The sequence below is a fragment of the Sebastes fasciatus genome, chromosome 21, assembly GCF_043250625.1.
Source record: "Sebastes fasciatus isolate fSebFas1 chromosome 21, fSebFas1.pri, whole genome shotgun sequence".
Lineage (NCBI taxonomy): Eukaryota > Metazoa > Chordata > Actinopteri > Perciformes > Sebastidae > Sebastes > Sebastes fasciatus.
The window spans coordinates 21,017,645-21,038,623 of NC_133815.1; the positions used below are offsets into that span (position 1 = coordinate 21,017,645).

A 20,979-nucleotide genomic window follows, 5' to 3' on the forward strand; every position below is an offset into this window, starting at 1 on the left:
CAAACAGTGTTTTAAATAAAAAGTGAAAACAAGAATAACCATCTCTGTTTGGTTTCTCAAAACTCAAATGGCAACAATCTGCAGCTTTTCCACAATGCACCGAGAGTGCACAACATTTATTATGCCACCCATTTCCAAATGTCAGCTTCAGTTGAACTAATAAATAAAATAAATAATAAATCTCACAGTTTCTGAGAAATCTACATGTCGGAGACTCAAAGCTCTTACCTGACATTATAAAATCAAGGTGTATTAATAACAATTTCTTTGTTTTTATTCAGATAGTCCACAAAAACTTCAGGACTATTTCATATTCAGAAAGCACAATTTAAACACAGCATTCCAGTATAGTTCTGTTGCTCTATCAAAGTCTAATATTTAGTTTATTCATTTATTTATTTATTATGGGGTAAATACACACCATGTACAATACTGTATTCGTTGAATATATAATGCCACACTTTATATGTTATATATATGTTTTATTTAAAAAATATATAACACAACAAGAAAATACTGTAGGCTACTGTAAGCTGAATGACCGACATGACCTCATGACTACATGCATCATCAAATGGTTTCAATCTGATACATACACACTCATACATACTCATACTGTATAGCGGCATACTTTATTTATATATTGAAATACTATTACACTACTTTATTTACAGTTCATTGCACCACTTGGTCAGCATGCAGCTTTTGTTTTTTTACTTCTGTGATTATGAGTGTTCTACAGTATTGTTATACTACATGGTACAAGAGTTTGTCCACTACTTTAAAGTCAAAACTGCTTCACCAAATGAAAATCTGCTCAAAGATTGTAGGTCAACCCCTTGAGAAACTCTATGAATCAGCCTATCATAATAACATATTAAGGCTGGCTAACACCATCGTCTCTGACCCCAACCATGTTTTGAACAGTGAATATTAAAGGGACTATTTGTAACTTTCAGAAATGCTTCTTAACAGCGACACCTGTGGCCGTGAAATCAACGAAAGTCAGCGTCGAGCTCGCGCTTGCTCGCTCTAAATATACCTGAACGAGCATCGCTCAAAACAGTGAGGCGACACACGTCAGCTAAAACCACAATATCACTCTATATTTCAGCTGCTTGGCAGTAATGTTAGCTGACCAGACGAAGGTCTCTCCATGAACATGATTTAGATCTGATCTTAGTGTTGGCTTTTCCTGCCTCTGCGCAGGCTGATGAAGCGGGGCTCTGCAGCGTGTCTCCCTGCTCTCTCCGCCCGCAGCCGGAGAGCAGGGAGACACCGGCACCCGGTAGGTAACGAGACGATAACGTTACTCGCTGATGAGCTCCGTCATTTCACAAGACACGGGAAACCTCTGTTGGTCTGGAGGAGCTGCAGCAGTTATTTCTGCACAAACGTCCCCTGTGCATTCACTAGATATTCTCAGAGCTAAACTAACTCTTCTGCAGTGTGGAGTGAGCGCGCGTTCACGTCTAGAGGTGGAGCGAGCTGAGCGAGAACGCGCGCGCTGGGTGAAGGCAGGCAGGCAGAGGAGGAGAGGCAGCGGCCACACGCGAACGCGCATATGCGAGCGCGCATGTGTGACGACCCGCTACATTTATACGCTTAAAAAGTTACAAACAGTCCCTTTAACTATTACCATCAAATCGGAGATACAGGGTTCCACGATTTAATAAGGTTAGACTGAAGCACTCTTTTGTACACCAGTCAATCCTAAAACTAAATATGGAGCCTAATCCCAGATCAAATGTACCCTGAAGGGCCCTGAATATCGTCTTCTGTGATTGTAATGTTTAAATATACATATCCTTGCTTCTTGTCTTTGTCCTTTCTGTGATGTTGCAAATGGAGCTGCTGTGATGCAAAACACATTTCAGACCTGTTTGACAATAAAGTATTATGGTATTATCGTGTCATATGGTATGCTGAGTGACCCTAATTACACCCCTACACCCTCACCCTTATTAGTAAACCAACAGGTGCATTGTGGGTGATGCTTAAATACTAAATGGTGAACTGGCGACCCCTCCCCTCCACAGGTGTGACAGCAGAGCGCCTTCCAGCTCGAGTGCGGTCGGACAAGGGCCTGAGTGGACTGGTTATAGTGGGACAGAGAAGCCGAGTGAACTGGTTATAGTCTGCACTGAGGATGAACCACCAGAGAAGTTGAACCTGGAGCAGACTGTGGAGGACTTCAGAGAATACTTGTGAGTAGCAGCTAATCATTGTGTGTGCTAGCTGAGTCTGTAGCTGCTGTGGAGTTCATATTGTCTTTACATGTCTGTGTTGGCTGCCTTTGTGATGCTTTAGTGAGCTGACAAAGTGGCAGGTTGTTTAATTTATGTCCTATAACACTCCTTGTTCCACCTTTTATGTGTTGTTGGTCATCTTTGGATGATTGGGGCTCTGTGGTAACTATGGGGACGGAGTGATGTTGTAACTATGGGGACGGAGTGATGTTGTTCCAGTAGTGTGTGTTGACACTTTATTTCGTAACTTAGCTTAAAGAAGGTGTTTAATTTAGTAGTTCGGTCATATCACTCGAAGTGCAGTTTATCAGAGTAACATTTTTACCTGGGCGCCCCATGTGTGGGGGTTCAGTCGTTGCCATAGCGATCAGGTGTTCGAGTCTGACCAACCATGTCCGATATCTCTCCCTTTTTCAATACTATATCATTAAAGGTAAAAAAGCTGTTTTATAGCTTATGAAATAAAACTAACAGACGTCCAGCCTACTGGATGAAGCCACCATCAACTTACTGTCTATTTATGACTAGCTTTTGAAACGTAACGACTTGTTATATTTGCTTTAGTGTAAGATCTTTGTGGCCTGCATGCAGACGGATTTCTCTCTTGACACCTACATCATCTTTGATATCCAGTCAGCCATGCTAGCCACAACAATTTAATTTTTATCGTCAATAAGAGGTTTATCACTGTATTGTTTGCATTTAGACGATAGTTTAGACTACAATTTACTCGTTCAAAGCTCATATAAATACCAATACTTGCTGTTTATTAGTATATATGCTTTGTTTATACGTCACACGTGGTTTCCCAGCATGCTGTGCAGCTCAGGATGTGTTTTAAATCTGCCTGTATCATCTCTATAAACAGCAATAGATTTGTTGTATCGCCATGGATATTGTTTAACGGTGTCTACACAATCCACATCCGTTAGTGGACAGTCATATTAATATGTTTACCACCGTGTCTGATACAAAGGAATCAAGGCAGCACTATAAATACTGGAAGTAATCCCTTGCTCCTTTGGCTGGTCCGCTGGCGGTGGGATTTCAATTGATTGCTACAGTGAGTTACAGAACCTCTACGTTTCTTCTCTCCCCTCCCTCACCGCCGACTTTGACTAGCTTTTTCACCTTTTTAGCTTTATTGTTTTGAATAATGACAGCCGACATAATTTATTTTATTTTATTTTATTTTATTTTATTTATTTGCACATATATAAAACTGCACAAAATCCAGTCAATGAAAAAAACAAACAAGAACTGTGTCAGGAGAGGTTAAGAAGCCACAGGCTTATTTAAACAAAGGACCTCCTCCCAACCACAGGAGAAAAAGATCTAAACTAACATAATTTTAAAAATACAACAAAAGTTAAACAACAACAATAAATACACAAAATGTGCAGAAAAACCTAACCAAACAGTGGAAAACAATCCAATAAAAACAATGAAGTACATACAAAAAACAGAGAGAAAAAAAAAGTTGCTAGCTTTACACAACATCTCGTTCCACCAGCTTATTATTATATATGTATTACCTTGGTAAATAAACAAAACATGAACTCTAAAGCCAGAAAAAAGTCACTAGAGCTGATTTTGAAGCTTTTATTTTTCAAGAGTTAATTATGTCTTGCTTGTTTTCATTTTATAAAGCTGGAAACCCTACAAATCATGATAATGTAGGCTGCTCTACTGCTGCAACAGAGATCAATGTGACTTGCCAACTGCAAATAAATGACCCTTGTATATCATCTTTCAAACACGGAGGCAACTCAAAGAACTTAATATGAGGTCATGCATTTAAGCATCATTACATAAACAACAAAATGGAGAGAAATAATTTATTTTCTTTTATTATTATTTATTTATTATGTATTTATTATTTTATTGTTTTTTGTTTTACTATTATTTATTTATTATGTATTTATTATTTTATTGTTTTTTGTTTTATTATTATTTATTTATATATGTATTTATTATTTTATTGTCTTTTTATTTTATTATTATTTATATTAATTCGTTATTTCATAAATTAAATAACTTAAAATATGATAAAATAACAGAACCAACAGTTTAGTTACAGTACATTTGGGCGTCAGTAACTCGGAATGGACTGTGGACTGGTAGCTGGAGAGGTGCCAGTTCACCGCCTGGGCACTGCCGGGGCTGCCCTTGAGCAAGGCACCGGACCCCCAAACTGCTCCTTGGGCGCTATATAGTAGCTGCCCACCACTCGTAATACTAGGATGGGTTAAATGCAGAGGGTAAATTTCACTGTGTGCTGTGCTGTGTACAAAAACAATGTGTGACGATAAAAAGCCGAATTATTACATTTACGTTTACATGCACCCACTGTACATACATAGGCCTACAGTAAGCTTGCATATCTATATAACATTAAGCCCTGGTGGTTCTGCACTTTTTCTCCATGATTCACACTGAGGTGACAAAACCCAAACGGTCAGATACACACTGAACACATATGTAATATAGTATTGCTTTAAGGGTTTTAATGATGAACCAATAACAGATAATTTCAGGCCAAACTGATGCAACTCTGCCAAATCTGATGAAATGGCACGTCTATAAGTGAGCTTCAAGTATATGTGAAACTTCCCCATTGATTAAAAATTAATATAATACACTTGCTTAGGAAACGCTTGTCAACATAAACAACTCACACTTTAAAGCTACTTTTGATCATGTCCGTAGACAGCCTGGAGAAGATAGATTAGACCATAACAAACACAGATTATTGCATGGCTTGTGTAAAGTGTAAAGGGTTTCTGACAGTATTTCTAAATAGGCTTTATATTTGTAGTGTTGTGTGATGATTAAAAGTAAGGTACTTGACCTATTTTGGTAAAATGTTATTATTCTTTTTAATAGGGACTCTAGATTCAGAACATTTTTATAATTGAATTTAAAGCAGGCTATTATTATGCCGTATTGGTAACCTGTCAACATCCATGTTTTTATATTTTAAAATAGTATTTTTTAATGTATTTTTTCTATTCTATATTAATTTTTCTTGTCTAATATGCTGAAAACCTACTTGGCAATAAACTGGATTCTGGTTCTGATTTGTTTAAACTGAGCAGCGCATTAAAGGGGCACTCTCAATTTAGTACTATACTTCCATAAAGTAGAAAAGAATAGTCTTTTATGCCCTAATGGGTCAGACTCCAAAAACAATACACTTCCCATAATGCAACACAGTAGCATCTTTCATTGAAACCTTCCTCCCCATGTCTTTCAAACTCCGTCCAAAGAACGTATATTGCCAAGAAGTTAAAGTCAATTGTTTGTTCTATTACAATATCAGCGCTCAGCAGCAAAGCTGCGCTTCCGCCATTTGGGACTGAAAGTGACAACCAGACGGCAGTAAAACGTTCGCCTACAAAGTGGCGTTCAAAAGTAAAACAAAATTATTTGTATTCTATTGTCATATTCTACCGAAATGGCCTGCGTTGAACAATAAAATATTATAAATATAAACGTTTTCAGTCCAAAATGGCGTAAGCTATTGTCAAAACAACACCGGCGTTTCGTCTCTTTGCTTCTATACTCTTTGTTCCCTCCCTCCAGTATGTAACATAGGCTTTCTGTTCAAGTTTGTAAAGCATTATACAAGCCCAAGCCAAGATAACCCCGGTGACATCACAATGACATCATTAGGGTTATTTTCTCTGACTTTACAATCTCCTCCAGAGCCACAGCAGACATTATACAACTGTTTTCACAGGCTGAGCAGGACAAATGATGAAGAGTAAACTGGTCTTAATTTTAAAAAATTGGCGGATTGTCCCTTTAACATAACAAGAAGTGACTACAGACATTATCCGATGTTACCGCACTATTTCTTTGACTTTAAAGAGTCATGTTTAAAGAGAAACAAAACACTCCCCTTATTTTGTTCAGATAAAAATTGTATACATGGTGTCCTCAGTTCACTCAAATTCACTCTTCAACCACAAGATGGCAGTATTAATCCACACTGCGCTGCTCACACTGGCCTCCAGTGAGTTCCTTGGGTTAGCAAGGAACTTGGTAGTGAGTTCCTTGCTAACCCACTTTCTGACCCAGCACACTAGTTAAACAGGTCTTGTGTTGGTAAAGGCTCCGCCATGGACATTTTGTCTTGGTGCCTCAGGGGACTCAGCTGACAGCCTGATGTCACTTTTCATACATGGCTGAAAAGAAGCTTTAGCCCGAGGCTGTTAAAGGCTCATGATGACAACAAATAACGCTCCCTGTGGGTCGGCTCAGGGCAGCTGATAGCCATGATACATACTGTAATACACTAGATCTGTTTGCACCCCGCATGTCCAATCCCCAGTGACTTCTCCACTAACATTGCATATGCTGTCATGGAGCTAATCCACATTATATGGCATGTGAATGCCTGAAAGTACACAATATGTATAAAAATAGTGCATTGATACTGAAGGGAAAAAAACATATGTGCAACATAACACGTAAAAATAGATGTCCTGAAGCTGAGAAGTCATTAACATCAGTGTGTTTTATAAACTGTCAGTGCTGTATGTTAATTAATACAGTTTACAGACTTCTACTGAGTAATTAGAAAATAGTTTCCGAGCCCGTGGGCAAGGTTTGAAAAAAGAGAAGTCAACCGAGGTGATTCCTCTGAATGATTATGTTGTTGGTTCTCACTTCTAACGTATGAAGACATTAAAGTTAAGGTTGTCTATTTGATTAATTGGGATCACAAGAGTTGTTTATGCAATGATCTTCACCACCTATTTATTTTTCTCTACATATGTATATAGGACATGCACAATAAATATCCTCAGGGACAATTTTACCTTTAATATTGCGGGTAAATCCTGAATAATACATTTATTTAACAAAAAACTTTCAATCACACGCTGTATTTGCTGAGGCGGTGATATCCGTATGAGTGTGCGTAAACCCCCACCCCACCTCCCAGCGCAACTGTTCTAGTCGAAGAATGAATTCATCAAGTTCTTATGTCATAAGCAGAAAGTCCTGCAGAGTGCTCCTTTTAAATCCCCATGGAGTTAAACGTACCCTTGTAGTGTACTCTAGTGTACTAGCGTAGTCAGCAGAGTACAGACGTACCTCACTTTGGAGTGCACCCAAGAGACCCTGTGATTATTTACTGTAGGGATGTAACACTGAAGCTGTGGTCGAACATGATTCTGTACCATTACTACAAATTGAGCTTGACTCAAAACTTTTTTTTGTGGCTCAGACTTTAAGTAGAAAATGTGGCACGGTACAGTAAGTCGCTGTATCCAAGAGTGGCTTTTTAGCCGCACATGGCTCGAAGGGTGGCCATGTAGGTTGGTCGGTTGGTTGGTCGGTCGGTCGGTTCACCATGGTGGTCCATGCTGAAATATCAAGATGGGTTGTCGGGAAATTTGGTCCAGACCTTCATGGTCCCTATAGGATGAATCCTATTGACTTAAGGTTGACATTTGTTGTTTTATAGTAAAATTTCCCGCCAACTGTTTGATGGATTGCCATAAAATCTCCTAATTTCCCAGGAAGTTTCCTACTTTCCTATTCAGTATGAATTGTAATAATGTGGTGATTCCCTCATCTCGCACCATCATCAGGTCAAAATTTCAATTTGGCCAAATATCTGCAAAACTAATGAAACCCCCATTAGCCTTAGCTATTTGTATTAACAAATGTTAGTATGCTACCAAAATCAACTATACTCGTACGAGCTAAACATCAGCACGTTAGCATTGTCATTGTGAGCATGTTAGCATCACCGGCCAACCACTGGGTCTGAAAAGTGAAGCCAGTGCGGAGGTGTCTTAAACTTGCATATAACTAAGACGGTGGCGGCCAAAAACCAAGATGGCGACGGTAAAAAATGCCGAACTTGAGGCTTGAAAACCGTTGTCCACAAACCGACTGGTGATGTCACGATGACTACATCCGTTTCTTATATACAGTCCATGGTTAGCATGCTGATGTTGCTCAAAGCAACACTGTGCTTAAATACAGCCTCACACAGCTGCTAGCATGGCTGTAGACTCTTGTTTGGCAGCCTGGTCTCACTCACATGGGTAGTGGCCCTTGGCGTCTTGATATCTACGCACAAGGCACCCTTTAGCGTTTGCATGAGAGGCACCAGGTTAACTCCAATGTAAACCCGTCTGCATCATTATTAGATGCAGAGCAACAGACGTAATATTTAAGAGCAAGAAGTCCGCTAAGGGCGGCGTGGGAGCGGTGGTGGATGGGACAAACAAACATAGGATTTTATTTTGACGCGATGTTCGTGTCCCGTGTGAAACCAAAAGTTGAGTGATTTTCACTGACGACGCTATGCCACCGAGTCACATGACGTTACGTCTGTAGCTTACGTTCTGTTACAAAACCATGATGTTTTTTCTAACCCTAACTAAGTGGTTATGCTGCCTAAACCTAACCGCCACGTTCCACCATTTCACAACGTTAACCACGCGCGAACCTTCAACGTCAAGATACTATGCAAAAGGCTGCCCCCAGGGGGCTTAATATGATGAGTAGGGATGAAATCACTTTGCGTTTGGGTACAATGCAACCCTGGAGACACCGTGTGACCATGAGAAATTCATTTGAAATAAATAAATGAGTGAGGTGAGTGAGGCATTTAACCTTTTTAGAACAAAGAAAAAGAAATTGGACTGAAACCACGACATCAATAATGTAAATGATATCTTGCAAGACACTGCTACTAAGCATTCACCCACTAACTTGTCAGTCTCAGGGTGGACACTGATCAGTGTGAGTATATTTTAATTAATCCACCTCATCCTGCCACACAACAACCCCATGCTGTGATGGATCATGAAAATAAAGAAGGGCCGTTAAGACCTAGTTATGATGATGTTAGGGAGATAGATGTATTAGGAGGTTTCGATTGAAATCGAGTTTGTTTCGAGGGCAAAAATAAACCTTGTTTTGGTGTTGGGAGGATGAGAGATCTTTCCCACACACTGCCACTCTGATTTAGCTATTGTTCCAGGGCACTGTTCGCTGAGCCGCTGTGCTATTTTTAAATCCCAGTTAGTAAACCAACACACTCTCAGCTTGACTTTTCATTTCATATCTCAGCTCCGGCGCCCTTCTTTTCCATGACACTCGTGAAACAATATCTCCTAACCCCAAAGCAAACTCTTCCGCCTCTCTTCCAGCTTCACCTGACACATAACGTGTGGTTTAATTTCCACTCCAGACTCGGGTCGTCCTCGCCATCCGTGAGTGAGTGCGCGCGCGCTATAGCAGGCACCGCGAGGATGTCACGCATTAGGCGGGACACCGACTTGTCTCGCTGAAGTGCTCCTTCTCCTCTAGCTGTGTGGTAATTGCTCCACAAATCACAATGACTGCCGGAGGAAGTGGAGAGACAGCGGGCCGCGCCGCCGCTCACCATTTGGGAGTGGGTTGCCATGGCCACGGATGCACTTCAACTCGCTAGGAACGAAATTAGTCTTAATTAATGTTAATGATCAGGCAACACGCATGCATTTTGCTCGATACAGCCACACGCAATCTTTTCCTTCCTAACAGTATATCAATACCCTCCTTTACAATATAGTTTTAAGGCACAAAAACAAGGATTTCATGTATATCTGTGGCTAATAATCACACGTTCTCCTCCTTTTTATTTATACCTGTTGTCCTGTGCAGCAAACAACAATCAAATGTTGTTTTCTACTGTCTACCTTCACAAGGACTTGAACCCACACTCGGTGCGCTACAGTCTTTAAATAGCTGTTGATTGTTGCACTAGAATAGCTGCGTTCCTGCGGAGCCTCAGTGGGTGGTGGATGCTATTCTCCATGCTGGTTCTCTCAGCCTCTTTATTGACGGCCTGCGCCTCAGCATCACCCACTGACAGGAAAAACCGGAGGCTTTCCCCCCCCCCCTCCTCCTTTCAGGCAATTTGATGATATAAAAGCTGCTTGAGTTGACTATTTCGAAAACTCTTAAATCGAAGCGTCAATAAGCAGAAAAACCGTAGGTCGCAGTGCAAACGCTTGTTAACGAGAATGTTGTTCCAAGGCATATAGGATGTGTGCAATCAAAACAGACAACTTCCTGTCTTCCTTTCATGGGATTTTGAGTGATGTTGCGCAGCCTAACATCAATTTGTTGTGGGTGGTGAACTCTCCCTTCTTTCTCTCTCTTCATCTCAGCCTCTTAGTGGGTGGTGGACGTCTTTCCGTCAATCACAGCGCAGTAACACAATTTGAACCTGCGTCCCACACCTTGTAAAGGACAGGGCCCCTCCCACTCTGTCATCAAATGCCAGACACCCTCACAGCCTTGCTTTGGCTTCCACGCTGCTGCCGTCTGCCGCTTTGGCCACATCTCGCAGATAGCTAAAATGTCATGCTATTTGTCTCTCACCTGCCTCATCTTTTCTTTTCTTTTCTTTTCTTTCCTTCTTTACCTAGTCAAATGTCAGTTCAAGTCAGACAGGTCCGATCTTGTGCGGACCGAGTCAAAAGTGGGTCAAGTCCAAGTCAAACCCAACAGAAGAACAAGTTGAGTTACATTACTGACCACAATGCTGCCTGACAAAGTTACATATTTGGTCAAAATGGAGTTAAGAGGGTTAGCTGACTCTTTGGCGTCTGTTTTATGACACAAAAAATATTATGCCATAAATGAACTGCCATCACAACAAGGCAGGCTGGCTGATGCTACACACCTAAAGCAAGAGTTACCTGGTGAGATAGCCTTAGCTAAAGCTAAAATTAATATTACTTTTCCTTTTATCTGTAAATAAAAAATATATATATACATTTTTAACACATTCTCACTCCAAACTCATCAAATACGCTCTACACACCCCTCTAAACTTAAACTGTATTTCATTTGTCATATACGCACAGGTACATACACAAAATTTGACCTCTGCATTTAACCCATCCCAAGCATCTAGGAGCAGCGGGCTGCTATGAAGCACCCGGGGAGCAACTTGGGGTTTAATGTCTCGCTCAAGGACATTTTGATATGCAGACGGTAGGAACCGGGGTCGAACTGCCAACCTTGCGGTTAAAGGACGACACCACTGAGCTCCAGCCGCCCCCAGTGTCAGTTTTGCATGTGTCAGTTTTCGCTTGTTGCATGCATACGCTGTCTTTTCAAAATAAACTTCCATATTCACAGAAAAATACTTTGTTAGGTTTAGGCAACAATACTACTTAGAGTTAGGAAAAAGGTTGTGGTTTGGGTTCAAATAAGTACCTTTGTTACGTAGTTAAGTAAGTTACGTTAAGTACACTACGTAACTTAACTTACGTAAAGTTAAAGGTCAGGTCGGTAATGCTGAGAAACTAGCAGAAGTTGACCAGATTTGAAAAGTTATATAAATGAAAAGCCTAGTGTTGCCAACTCTTTTCCAATGAAAGTAGCTAGCAGCACCAGCTTCAAAAATCCCTAAATCTAGTCAGCAACACTGACAGTCCGTCCCTTCATGCTTCCCTCTAAAGCCACTCCCGCAATTATCATTATGAATGTAAACAATGAACATGAATATTGTTAGTACTCACAGCTGTCAAGCTAGCAGCTTTTGGAAGCCTCTGGTGACATGCAATGAGTGCACGGGCAGAGTGTGAACAGGTTGGCAGGTAGACAAACGGGTAGCCCGTTACTCGCTGCCGTCGCCGCCATTGGTGTCTTTGTGTTGGCCACCGTAGTTCTCCTACATGCTTGGCACACGGGAGAGGCTTCAGTTGGTTGTAATCTGCAACCTCACTGCTAGATACCCCCAGATCCTACACACTGCACCTTTAAGTAACTTTCGTACATATGGATGTTATAATAAATTCCTTTAATTTATTTATTGATTTCAATATAAATATTAGTAGTAGACAGAGCAAAGCAGAGATTTCATTTAATTCCTCTGAGCTATGGACAAAATGTAAAATGTCTTTCCATATTTCTTAAGTCTGACAGTTTCTCTGTCACATTATATGGCATGCAAACCATTTTCTGTAGTGCTGCAAAGGCTTGTTTATTCATCATGACAGATATTGCTCTGCTTCACTTGCTGACACTAGAAAAGGAGACACATGGATGCGTGCCACATGTAAAAGTGTCCCTTTAATAAAATATATACACGGAAATTCATTTAAGGCGGCAGTAGTGGCGTGACAGGCGCGACTGCAGCGCTTTCTTAAAAGCACGCCGCCCGACTACAAGCCTTCATATAAAACACGGTTAGGAGATGAATAACCCAACATGAATCTCTCCGAGTCCGGACGATGTTCCTATTCTCATCGAATGTTGTCTTTTTAATGAGATAGAAAAAGAAAACTGCTTTGCCTAATGTTATGTGCTGATCCATCTTCATCAAGCACGACATCGAGAGCCACGCCGGCATCCTCCTCGACTGAACCGCTGCCAATAAAACCAATCAGAGCGTGGAGAGACCCCCCTCCGGCGGCCGAGAGATGGTGGGAGACGGAGAGAAGACGGGAGGGAGAAAGAGAGAGAGGCATGGAAGGGAGGAGGAGGGGTGAAATGAGGGAGCGGAGGAGGAATAAAAAGTCCTCGAGTCACACTCCATGATGCCTCTCAAGGACACAAGGAGAATTCCTCTGAGGCTTTTGTTTGGAGAAACTTCTTGCTCGAACAGTATTCTCGTTACTACCCACCTCACATAAACGCAGCTCAGCATATCACAATGAACCGCGATAAGTCAAAGGGGAGGAAAAAAAAGTGCTGTTGCGTACGTTATAAAACCCCAGTCTTTGATATATTGTGTTTTGTTGGGTTTAATGGTTCACCCGGGAGCCTTTGTAGATTCTAATGTCGTTAGATTTTAAAATTCAAGGCAACTTTATTCTGATCTGTATGGATTTTCAAAGGCAGATAGAGTCTTTGAACTTGAAATTTGAACACCAAAGCCTTGTTTCAGCTTTTTAACATTTATTCAACATTAAAAAATGTACTTGTTAAAACACCACAATACAGAAACAACACATTCTATAATAAACAAACTGTATCTTATCCGTTATACCGTATTGATCAGAGGTTTTCAAAGTCTGACAACTACACCCCCCCATTTTTGCAAATTGGTGTCATTAAAAGTATGCTGAATTGGCTATATAGTATTTCCCATTTGCAGTGATTCCATAGATGTGCAGACGACTATCGCTGCATTATGTTGATACTGAAGGAAATGTGATGATTCTCAAAGAGCGTCTGATCGCTGTGATTTTTTTAAGCAATTTATGGGCGTGTATTCAGAGATAATGAGTCACACTAGAGCTAATGATATGTGTATCAAGTCTGTATGTGTGGATTTGATTGAGTTATGACTCAGAGAATGAGTGTGATTTTTGACGCAAATATTGGCAATCGGAAGCTAAGGCTTTTAAAATATCTTAATTGCTTCCTTGAGCTGTGTGTCACGGCCTCTGCTGCTTATTTTTAGCAGCAATTTATTTTTATTTCTCTGCTGCCTATTAATGTTAAAGGGACTCTATGTAAGAATAAGAAATTGCTTGTTAACAGGGACACATGTGGCCGTTAAGTCAACGAAAGTCAGCATCCTGTTGCTCGCACTTGTGCTCGCTCTACATAGACATGAACGAGCATCGCTCAAAACAGTGTGGCGACACACAGCTAAATAATAATAATTACGGAGGCGGGGGAGGGGGTTTATATTCTGAGAAAAAAAATCCAATATCCAAGATTAAAGTGGCAAATTTAGGAGAAAAATCTCACATATTTGCGAGATTATAAAGTTGTACATTTACGAGAAAAAAACTCTTAACATTCTCTGAGATGAAAGTCGTAAATTTACGAAAAACTAAACATGGAAAAATAGTGGAGTGCAAAACCGTGGTGGTGACAAATAGAGGTTTTTTTTTTGTTAAGGAACTACATCGCTTCACTTTGCAAGATTGGATCAATCTCATCACACCACATATGCTACTGCGGTAACGTGAGCTGCCGAGTGCAAAATATATTAACACTATATTGTAGCGGACTCTCCATCCATCCATCCATCCATCCATCCACGAGGGTCGCGAGTGTCCACACGGCCAAAGTGACGTAACACCATCAGGCTCAAAATTATTTATTAAAGATATTTCGGAAAAAATCCCAGAATTTTTTCTCAGAATATTTTCCCCCTCCCTCAACCCTTGAAATATATATATATTTTTTAACCTACAGTGGCCCTAATACGACGTCATATAAATGGCCTTCAATAACATACACCGGTTGTACTATAAATGTATATGTAGGAAGATAAAACAATGGTTAAACTCTGGTGTATTGTATATTGTATCCCAGAGGTTTACCTTGAACATTGAACTGTGTTTCTGTGATTGTGGATTGCTATGAAACTTTTCAGATCACAGCAGGAGACGTGTACCCGCCCCCCCCCCACCCTGGGCTCCCCTCTGCTTTCTGTCCTTCTGATAAAGTCTGAAGGACAGAAAGCAGTCCCCACACTTAGTGGAGAAAGTAGTCCTCACAAGTCTGTTTGCATGAAGAACTTTAGTCACAGTCAAGAGTACACAGTCCCACAACCTTTCTAACTCTTTTACAGGTCATCCCATCACACATGTACAAGAATAATACTGAAAATATACTCATCATATAAGAAGCAACCATTCAAACCTGAGAGCAATATACAGACAATATTTAATCTTTTCTCTAACCCCTCAGCAATCCTAAAGACTAGATATAGCAACTTTTGGAGCTATGTGCTGCTAGCTTCTTTCATTGGAAAAGAGTTGGCAACACTTGGCTGGGTTTTTCAGTTGGATCATTTTTAGGGGTGTAGCGATTCATCTACTACATTGATGTGTTGATTTATATTTCTACAATCCAACTACATTGATAGGTACTCGGCAAGTTGTCCTTCACGGGAGACGTATATCGATATAGAATTGATCGTATCGATACTAAGAATCTGCACCTTGTATTTAAGGACGACAAACGTTATATGAAAGTGTTTTTTAGCACTTTTATTAGTAAAGAAATGTTAAACGTTACTCTGGTTCACTCTCCAGACCTGCGCCAGCTTGCCAGCAGCACGCATCCATGCCGTGCACGCAGACGAACGGCGCACTGGACTCCTCGCTCTCTGACCCGGTAGCGGCGTGGAGGAAGACGGGCGTCTGCATGAGCTGCTGGCGCTGCGGTGCAGAGGAGCCGGTCGGCAGAGTTTCAGGCGCTATCAGTCCACTTGACGAGGGCGGTTTCACCCACAGGTGCTTTCCCCGTGCGCTGTCGGTTTTTCATTCAGAGAAAATTCCTTTCCTTTCCCCGTCATGATATCTCTGTGCACGCAGCATCAGACGGTCCGCGAGGCAAATTATCACGGGAGTAAAGTAAAAAACAAAACAGAAATTCAACTAACGTTAGTCTAACATAGTTTTAAAATTTTATTTTTCTGTATGTTTTCATGTATGAAAAAAACCCAAATGAACACTGTAGGTGGACTACTTGATTACTATAAGCAAATTATTTAAACAGCGTTTGTATAGGATTGATTCTGTCCCAAGCTGTTTGATCACTGTAAGCGGTTGATCTCTGAATTATTGCTCTACAGTTTATATTGAAAAAGAGAACAGAAGCAGCAGGTTAAACCACTGTTCATTTAACTTGAATAGAAGTTGATTTATTATATTTTTTGTTAAATATTGCACTGCCTTGTATCTTGAGAACTGAATCAGCAGGTCCTGCAGTTGCACTTTTTATTATTTTCAAATTAAAGGTGTACGTATTTGCCATTAATCGTCGTTTACTTGTTTAAATCCATAATTAATGTATCCCTGATTCCCTTACAAGAAACACTTTGAGGAATAATGGTGAAAGTTATTCCCTCTGCTAAAGCCGTTGCCGTTGCCGTGTCATCGGATCATTTCTGCATGTGGTTCGCTTCACTGTTGCAGGTGAAGCTATACAGAGGAAAGAGAAGAGGAGACAAAGAGAGAGTTCCCTGCAGAGACTCTGTGCTGCTCTAACTCTGGTCTCAGTTTAATTGTGGTCTGTCAGCGAGACGGCCCAACATCTATTTGATCATGTCAGGGTTAAATTGCAACTCCCTCAAGTTCTTGGCCAGCAGATTGAATTGTGAATAGTCTTTTCTTCCAGTTTCTGCTCCTAGTGTCTCAGCCTTGCCTCATGTTTACAGCTGGGTATCAACCATCTCCACAGTACACACTAATTAGTATGAACTGCACGCTGTGAACTCAAGTGATGATTCATCAGTATATGATTACCAGGAGATTACAGTATACTCATAACACGAGTCACCTTTTAACTACAATGATTCCTGCTCACATACCGTGCATGGTTTATATTAGTGAGATTATATAACTGTTGATACATTACATTACAATTGCCCCCGGAGGAATAAATCTCAAATGTGTTCCTTGTCAGTTCGCATAAATATGCAAATAAAAATCAAGAGGGCACAAAGTTATTCTCGTTAATATCTTTCCTTGAATATTTGTAATGTAAATGTAATCAGTAGAGTTTTTGATGCGGGAACTAGAAAAACGATTTAACAATTCTGCACTGACCTAGAGGCATGGCTGCAGAATAATGATTGTTTATGTCATATCCCAGTCACCGTCGTTGCCAGTTTTAATAGCGTCACGTCATCATCCAAGCCATGATTACAACCAGGAAACTCTGATTTTACTGGAAGCTTCGGAATATCGGACATGGCACTTGGATATAAGATATTAGTTCCTTTTTTAAAGTTTAAATTAGGGCTGTTAACGTTTTAACGCAACTTGCGGATTTTAGGCTGTAGTGGGCTAAGTTTTAAAGCCAGAGTGAAGATACAGGTATCATATACGACTAGAAAAACATAAGGAATCCATTGGTACCAACCATGTCATAGTAGTTTGTTGCAAAGGAGGCTAAATAACACTCCAAACTTGTGCTAAATTTTGGCAAGGAAAAACTGTCATGGCCATTTTCAAAGGGGTCCCTTGACCTCTGACCTCAAGATATGTGAATGAAAATGGGTTCTATGGGTACCCACGAGTCTCCCCTTTACAGACATGCTCACTTTATGATAATCACATGCAGTTTGGGGCAAGTCATAGTCAAGTCAGCACACTGACACACTGACAGCTGTTGTTGCCTGTTGGGCTGCAGTTTGCCATGATATGATCTGAGCATATTTTATATGCTAAATGCAATAGCTGGACAATATTTGTCATTGTTTTGTGTTGTTAATTGATTTCCAATACTAAAAATATACAAACATTTACATAAAGCAGCATAGTTGTCCACTCCCATGTTGATAAGAGTAGTAAATACTTGACAAATCTCCCTTTAAGGTACATTTTGAACAGATAAAGAAATGAGGGATTAGTTGTGATTAACTATGGACCATCATGCGATTAATCGCGATTAAAGATTTAAATCAATTTATAGCTCTAGTGTAAATGTAAACCACTTTGAAGCTGCATTGTATATGAATTGTGCAATATAAATGCATTTTCCTTGCCTTTCCTGAAAAAACAAACAAATATGGATACCTCACGACGGCCCAGCGTTTGTCGTTCAAGGTAATCAAACCTAAATTGAATGGATATAATGCTATATTCTCATCACATGACCAACTCTGCCATTACACGACTGTCGTGACGGTGGTGGGTCTGTGTTTGTTTCTTTAACTGGTTCTATCAGTAGGATGTTGGCAGCTCTGGTGAATGGCTCATCTCGGAGTGTACGGACCCTTCACTGATTATAGACTGATTAACGCTGATATTAGCGTCAGCTACTTTATTAAAAAGTGCCTTTTAATATGCATGCCAAGAGAGAAAGTGCCAAAACGAGAAGCACTCTACTTAATTTCATTGATTGCCTTTAATATGAGTGAATATAACTCAGAGACAGGGAGAGAGCTGGTGGAGGTGAATGCAAGTCTGTATTTAAAAGAGTTTGATGTACTGGTGTACCATCCTCCGTGTAGTCTCAGTTGTGCTGGACAGCAGTACTTTAGGACATAAAACACATAATTCACTACAGCTAACATCTGTGCAGTTGGTTTAATGGCTGTTTGAGCCAAATTAAAGGTGCTCCATTTCCTTTAAACAAGGTTATGTTTTCATTCAGTGTTAAGGCCTTTATACACTGGGGGCGTTTATGCAGTATAAAGAGTGACAGACAGTAGGGAGGAGCTTGGGGTGGATTAGACTTTCCAGACTTTCACCCAGGAGACTGCTGTTCATGTCCCGTGTGAAACCAGAAGGCCATGTTGACTTGTCACGTAACTTCCTTAATGAAGTAACGCCACTTCCGTAGTTATTTTAACCCAAACCCTGATCTTTTCTTAAACCTAACTAAGTAGTTTTGTTGCCTAAACCTAACCAAGCAGTTTCCTGTGAAGACGGAACTTTATTTTGAAAAGACTGTATGCATGTAGCGAGCAGACGTGCGTCATAGGAGAACGAAAATATGAGTGAATGAGGAATAACTTTTCGTAAGATATCATACAAACCATTGTATGAGGATATGTTGTTCTAAAACATACACAAAATGGCTTTGATTTGTAATAAACAGATGATTGAACGTGTCTTTTAAAATCACCAATAATCGTACTACACTAAAGAGAGAGAGTTATAATAAACAGCAAGACGTGCTGTCCTTTAGTCTCCAAATAAATTGGCGAGATCTGAGTGGCTTTTAACAAAATCTCATCCAGCATCGAGGCTGAATTATTGTTCAGAATCTGACAGTCGATCGCAGTGAAAAGTTCAGTTGAGGCAAACTTCTCGGTTGACGGGCTTGTTGACATCGACTGCAGTTTTCCCCCCCGGTCCCTCGGCTCTGTAGGAAATTAATGAACTTCCTGTGAATTGTTGATCGTGTTTCTCACAGAGCAAATGCACCGCTCGGGTTTAATGATTTGTCACTCCTGTTTGAGTCAATGCTGTTTCTGCATCCTTGCCCCCGTACTTCAGATTTGTTGCGTTGCCCTGCGTGTCTCCAACATGCAGCGGGCTCTCTTTCCTCTTTCTGTTTTTTTTTTTGTCTTTCCTCTTCACAGGTATGGTTTCTGTGTTTGTCCCCCCTTTGGCTAGCTGTGGGTGGTGAGCTGTTATTCTTATCACATTCTTGCTCTGAAGTCCCCCAAAAAACTCTCTCCGGGCCCTGGAGAACCGTCCTAACCCAATTTTACACCGGCCCACACTGTGAGGAGCTCAGATGGGTCAATTATTTTTATTCTGTAACAGTAAACACAGTGCTGTAACTAAGGTGTTTGACAGACTATACTATATGACATGGCACTTATTGTTATGCTATGTTAACAACACTGGTTTTGCATAGCTGTTTTAACATGAGCTTTTTTTTTTCGTGTGCACCACCATTAACAGCCTGCCACACAGGACGCACTCAACATCTATTAATGGAACGATCTGCCATTTCTGATGATGCGACATGTGAAAATAAACTCCAGCACGCAGGCTGAGGAGCTTGGGAAACGGACCCCCTACTGTACACTTTCGTGATTCATGTCCGCCGTTGCCCTGACCTTTTATGCAAATGTGCAATTAACTCATCAAAGACGTCAATAACAACATTTTGAGTCAGTGTATCAGGACATCTAATCTGGCTGGAGCTGGAGGAAAAGAGAGTCTAAATGAAAAGGGTAAAGGAATGAGCCAGCACGCAGGAAATGCCAGCGTGTTCCTGGATTCTGCGGAGGCGAAAAGTTTAACTACAGGGCTGATTTGATTATTGCAATTCCTTGAGCACAAGTCTTACTCAGAAATCAATCACTTTCAGCACAGTGAGACCGCCTTACACCGGCGGGGTATTGTATTAGTAGATTTAAAACCATGGTTACAGCTGTATCTGATAATCCTGCTTTAATTAATTTATGATATCATTTACAATTCAAATGACAGCTGTGGTTGTAGTAGACCAAGTATTTGCAGCGGTAGCCTCAGTAGCAGAAGCAGTGGTAGAAGTAGTAGCAGCTGCAGTATTGATGTAATAATAATAGTTATTATTAGAGGTAGTAATAATAATTATAGTGATTATATTATTGGATTTTTATTACTGATACATCTGTGTGTAAGTATCATTTTACTGTTGTGCTTTATATTAGTAAGTATTTTATATACTGTTGGGTAGTTTCATCTATCACTAGGACTGTCAATCGATTAAAATATTTAATCAAAATTAATCGCATGATTGTCCATAGTTAATCGTGATTAAACGCACATTTTTTATATGTTTAAAATGTACCTTAGAGGGAGATTTGACAAGTATGTAATACTTTTATCAACATGGGAGTGGGAAAATATGCTGCTTTATGCAAATGTATGTATATATTTATTATTGGAAATCAATTAACAACACAAAACAATGACAAATATTGTCCAGAAACCCTCACAGGTACTGCATTTAGCATAGAAAACTCTCATTAAGCTCTGTTGATGTCATGCTACAAGCGCTACTAGCTACTGGCCGATAGCCGGTTGTTTGGGAACAGAGACGCTAATACGCCTACCACGGTACAGGCTTACAGCGTACAGCCCCTGGGTGTATTATAAGATAATAAAAGTGATGAATTACAGCCAATATATCCATTATTACAGCCAATATATCCATTATTACAGCCTCATACAGATAGCAGGAACCGGATATGTCATATGCAGGGCGGTGCGGTCCCGTGGGTCTGATGCACGTTCATTATGTCGAGGAAAAAAACTCTGGATTGGGCTATTACTTAATTTTACAA

At 40.4% G+C, this 20,979-nt stretch overlaps 1 protein-coding gene and 1 long non-coding RNA gene across 3 annotated transcripts in view; one reads left to right on the forward strand and one right to left on the reverse strand.

Annotated features, from left to right (window-relative positions):
• The window catches only part of LOC141759893 (uncharacterized), a 488,172-nt gene that overhangs the window by 124,615 nt on the left and 342,578 nt on the right, over window positions 1-20,979 (reverse strand). The window lies entirely within an intron of this gene.
• Window positions 2,028-20,979, forward strand: part of mmp16a (matrix metallopeptidase 16a (membrane-inserted)) — a 168,758-nt gene continuing 149,806 nt past the window's right edge. For both annotated transcript variants that reach the window (XM_074622366.1, XM_074622365.1), the window contains exon 1: window positions 2,028-2,207. The gene's annotated coding sequence lies outside the window, so the exon portion shown is untranslated. The remainder of the gene's footprint in view (window positions 2,208-20,979) is intronic.